Genomic DNA, 6,064 nt, shown 5'->3' with positions numbered 1-6,064 from the left:
AACGGACTTATTAAATATTTTAAACTTTAATTTAAACTAAAAAAAAAAAAAAAATAGTGTTTAAACTTAAATCTTAAACTCGAAATATCTTTTAAAATATTAATTAAAGAATATATATTTATAAATAATATATAAACATTTTCCATAAAATTCTATACTAATTAAATTATTTTTTTTAATGGTGAAATCTCTCGGTTGTATATCCAATTTAATTAAGTTTAATTATAGTAAAAGGGATATTTTTCTATCGAAATACCAAAGGAGTATTTCAATAATTCTTACCACTTAATTCCTGGATTAATACTTAGAAAAATTCCACAAGAGTAAACACCGTTTGTTTTACTTACGCTTATTCTATATCTCCCCTCCCCCCTTTACATATTTTTTTTTCCATTGTAATTCAAACGGGAACGTGGGGAAAGGGGTGGAGAGAGAAAAACTAACAACAAACTTCGTATCTTACAGAACTTAATAATAATAAAATGGGGGAGGAGAATTGGGCTCTATCTACATTAATTAAAATAGCATTTGAGAGCGAGGGGGGGAAGGAATGATTTACTCGAACCCTTTCTGTTACCATAGTAACTAAACACTAGTAACCAGTTTAATAAACAAGATTATTAACAAAATGTTTAGAAAGGATATTAATTTTCTTTTTAATTTTATATATATATATAATCGGGTGAAACTATATTAAAAGTTTCTACGTGAATTTACCGTTTTTATAAGGGATGGAATGATGAAAAATGACGCACGTGACGGTGCAAATCTTTCGATTTTATTGCGAGTGTTATGCCAAATTTGCATATTTTTAAAATCGAAATTTTCGTCTAGACGTCGAAAATGGTAATTTGAGGGGGGAGGGAAAAAAAGATGGCGACGGAAAGTAAAAAATTAAAAAAAAAAAAAAATCGATGGTAAACGTTAGTCACGCGAACGTTTTTTCTTTCTTTTTTTTTGTTGGGTGAACGTTTACGTGATGGGCAACGTTTTCTATGGCTTAAATGATTAGTAAGTTACGCTGTAATGGAAATCTGATTAGGCATTTATACTTTGTAACTGTATAACTTGTTTCAAACTTGTTACGTTATCATTCGTTAATTACTTTCGTATTGTTCTTCAATTGTTTAGAAACAATAGGTATGAGGTTATAAATAGTCTACAGTTAAGCTATATTTAAGCGTGTAAATACCCTATAAGAAATACTATAATGTCCCCTATCCCGTTAACTTATTATATATGTATGCTAGGTAAGTAAATAAGGGGGGAGGCCCACGTACTGTGTTGACTTCAGACATTTTTCTTCGGGGAAATATTATGGGAACCCCTGGCAATTGACCTTTTTTTTGCGCATAAGATAATGCCCTACTGATCTGGTATCAGTATTCTTCGATCAAACCACTATTTTTCTTATTAATTATTATAAAAAAAAACACACCACACAGAACAATACAAATTGTCATTTTAACACAATAGCTTTCTAACGTTTGTTTACACCTTTTTTAATTCTTTTTACGTCACTTGTTTACTTATTATATAGTATATTAATACGTGGCACGTGTACTGATATATAAAACTTACCATTATATTACACAAATAAGCGTGTGTAATACATTATTGATCGCTTGATAATGTTGTCCCACCTATTAGAGGAGTATGAAAAATTATATAAAAGTCTAGAAAAGATTTTATACAGTAAGGAAAGTAACTTGCTTACAAATCTGTTATTTTCTAAAAAGGTCAGGAAATCATATAACTTGATACGTCTTCTCTTACACTAGTAAAAAGAAAGAAAAAAAACACATGAAAACATACAGAAACATACCTTAACACACCTTATATAACAAAAAATCTTGATAGTGTATTACATATATAAACACACAGAGTGAAGTTACTTAAATATATATATATTATACATTATAAAGGGTGGCCTAAAAGTCAGTTAACAATTTTACATAAGAAAAACTACTCAAATTGTCATTGATAATACGTATATAGATTCTGGTGTCTATACACAGGGAGGGGGGACGATTCCTACCATTAAGATCCCCTTAGATTGATTTCTTTCTTCGATAAATAAATAAAGGGGCCTCATCTCTATCCGTAGGCCTTACACCAAAGCTATCGACTGTGTATTATTATTAAAATATATTATTTAATTTTACAATAATTGTTTAAGAATATTTAAAATTTCTCTTCTTAAATTAAGATTTTATTATTATTATTATTAATATTGTGTTTAGTGGGAGAGAATTATTACAATTCTAAAGAGAATATGTTATAATTCTCTCCAAAGAGAATTGTAATTAGAAATTATAATTATATTCTCTAAAGGGAATTATTAAAATGTGTTTATAAAATTATTTTTTAATTTATTTATTAGTTTTAACCAAAGAATTTCAAATTCAGCGAGATTTGATTACGTCACAGTTTTTATCCCCCTTAATATTAAAATACTTTTGCCGACTTCTCTTCTATAATAATAATAAAAATAATAAAAGTTAATCCCGCTAGTTTATACGCGGCCCAACCTCTTTACGACGGACACCGACGACAGCGTAAAAAGTGTCCGCTGATTGGAGGTTTTTATCCGGCGTTCGTTTTTTGATTTAAAATAGTTTACGAAGAAATGGCCGCTGTTAAGAGGTGTCCGTTGTTTGTAGGTTATTTTATATGCGTGTTCGTTCGGGAAACGTTCCTGAAAATGTCCGCTGTTAAGAGGTGGTCGTGTTATTCCGTATGCATTTTCGTTTAAAGCAATAGCCGAAAATGTGGCCGTCCTTCGGAGGTTATTTTATACGCATTTTTGTATAAAAATGTTCCAGAAAATGTCCGCTGTTAAGAGGTGGTCGTGTTATTCCGTATGCATTTTCGTTTAAAACAATCCCTGCAAATGTGGCCGTTCTTTGAGGGTTATTTTATATGCATTTTTGTATAAAAATGCCCCCGAAAATGTCCGCTATTAAGAGGTGGTCGTGTTATTCCGTATGCATTTTCGTTTAAAACAATCCCTGCAAATGTGGCCGTTCTTTGGAGGTTATTTTATACGCATTTTTGTATAAAAACGTTCCAGAAAATGTCCGCTGTTAAGAGGTGGTGATTGTTTGTATTAATTTAATATTAATTTAAACTAAAAAAAAAAAAAAATAGTGTTTAAACTTAAATCTTAAACTCGAAATATCTTTTAAAATATTAATTAAAGAATATATATTTATAAATAATATATAAACATTTTCCATAAAATTCTATACTAATTAAATTATTTTTTTTAATGGTGAAATCTCTCGGTTGTATATCCAATTTAATTAAGTTTAATTATAGTAAAAGGGATATTTTTCTATCGAAATACCAAAGGAGTATTTCAATATTTCACTTAATTCCTGGATTAATACTTAGAAAAATTCCACAAGAGTAAACACCGTTTGTTTTACTTACGCTTATTCTATATCTCCCCTCCCCCCTTTACATATTTTTTTTTCCATTGTAATTCAAACGGGAACGTGGGGAAAGGGGGGGAGAGAGAAAAACTAACAACAAACTTCGTATCTTACAGAACTTAATAATAATAAAATGGGGGAGGAGAATTGGGCTCTATCTACATTAATTAAAATAGCATTTGAGAGCGAGGGGGGGAAGGAATGATTTACTCGAACCCTTTCTGTTACCATAGTAACTAAACACTAGTAACCAGTTTAATAAACAAGATTATTAACAAAATGTTTAGAAAGGATATTAATTTTCTTTTTAATTTTATATATATATATAATCGGGTGAAACTATATTAAAAGTTTCTACGTGAATTTACCGTTTTTATAAGGGATGGAATGATGAAAAATGACGCACGTGACGGTGCAAATCTTTCGATTTTATTGCGAGTGTTATGCCAAATTTGCATATTTTTAAAATCGAAATTTTCGTCTAGACGTCGAAAATGGTAATTTGAGGGGGGAGGGAAAAAAAAGATGGCGACGGAAAGTAAAAAATTAAAAAAAAAAAAAATCGATGGTAAACGTTAGTCACGCGAACGTTTTTTCTTTCTTTTTTTTTGTTGGGTGAACGTTTACGTGATGGGCAACGTTTTCTATGGCTTAAATGATTAGTAAGTTACGCTGTAATGGAAATCTGATTAGGCATTTATACTTTGTAACTGTATAACTTGTTTCAAACTTGTTACGTTATCATTCGTTAATTACTTTCGTATTGTTCTTCAATTGTTTAGAAACAATAGGTATGAGGTTATAAATAGTCTACAGTTAAGCTATATTTAAGCGTGTAAATACCCTATAAGAAATACTATAATGTCCCCTATCCCGTTAACTTATTATATATGTATGCTAGGTAAGTAAATAAGGGGGGAGGCCCACGTACTGTGTTGACTTCAGACATTTTTCTTCGGGGAAATATTATGGGAACCCCTGGCAATTGCCCTTTTTTTTGCGCATAAGATAATGCCCTACTGATCTGGTATCAGTATTCTTCGATCAAACCACCTCTAAAGTCCACCCCCTCCATTGTATACAGTAAATATTATATATATAGACTTTATATAACTTACAATTTATGAAATTATTGATTAAATTTACTTAAAATTAAGCATTGTTTACCTGAATATATAAACATATAGCTTAGCTGTAAATTATACTACAGTATATGCTTACATATTCAATTATACAGTATGTATGCTTAATACAGTTATCGAGTGGCCACTATGAGAGTTCAGTTATATATATGTATTTTTCTTTTTTTAGTTATTAAACCTGTATCTGCACATGTTAATTTGGTGTAGAACAATACGTTGAACAGTATAGAATCTTTACCTAACATACATTTACATGTATATACAGTAAAACCTGTCTTAACCGGACTCGCACGGTACCGAATATTTCTTCCGTTTTTTGTCCGGTTATCATTATTTTTAACGCAGAAAATCGTGAATTCTGAAGAATTTTTCCCGTTTAAAGCAGGTTTCCGCTTTAGACAGGTTTTTACTGTAAATTTCTTTACAGTAATATCATTATTTAGTGTAAGAAATTAAACCGGATAAAACATATTCGAATAAAACTAAACCGCTATCGTTTAAGTTTATAAACACTGTAAATTTGTTACATTAAAACCTGTCTAAAACGGAAACCTGCCTAAACAGAACAAAAAAAAATATCCCACGTTTAAAAATGCCAAGTAAGAAAAAAAAATATTCGAAACAGTGCGATTCCGGTTTATACAGGTTTTTTCATTTACTATAATATATGTTTATAGTATAGTAAGACCTATGTAAACCGGAACCACATTTTTTCCGGTTTGACAGGTTCCTTTTTGGACAAGTTTTTGGTACATAAACGGGAAAAATTCTTCGAAATGAAGCGATTTTAGCTGTAAAAAATAACCTGTTACAGACGAAAAACTGCCCGGTTTATACAGGTTTTACTGTATACTATTTACACTAATACTCTTTCTTATACAGTATTAATAAAGTAACTATATTATTCGTCTTAAATACGTAATTTTTCTACAGATTTGTGTATAATTTTACTTATACGTGACGTCGCGACGTTGTAATAAATTTTTGGAACCATACATCATAAACTCTTAACCACATATCACATAATAAAATACAGTAAATCATGTCGGCTTAATACACTATCAGTAAACTACAAACTGTAAGTATTATATTGTTTAAATCCGATCGTAAAAAGTCATAAGATTCTTAGAAAATCGTAAGAAGATATAACGAAATAATCTCATTGTAATTGTATTTTCTACCGTTTTAAAGTACTGTATAAGTTATACGGGCCTCTACAACGTAAGAATTTTATTACTCTATAATAATTTATAATACAATAAAACTGTCTGTAGTGTCTGTCGATATATCGAGGTCTGCAGTCTGTTAATAATAAATAAGTTATATAATATGTTACACCGAACTCTATATAACAGTCGATCCCCCTATAACACTGTTGATAATTCCGTTTTATATGAATTCCGTATTATACGAGTCACTTAGTTTTTACAAATACGTGAGCCGTTCACAGCCCGGAACACGTATTTGTAAAATCTAAGTGACTCG

The sequence above is a fragment of the Centruroides sculpturatus genome, unplaced genomic scaffold, assembly GCF_000671375.1.
Source record: "Centruroides sculpturatus isolate CEXI.00-Female unplaced genomic scaffold, Cexi_2.0 scaffold1210, whole genome shotgun sequence".
Classification (NCBI taxonomy): Eukaryota; Metazoa; Arthropoda; class Arachnida; order Scorpiones; family Buthidae; genus Centruroides; species Centruroides sculpturatus.
The sequence above is the reverse complement of the archived record's forward strand: the minus strand, read 5'-3'. Positions refer to the sequence as shown.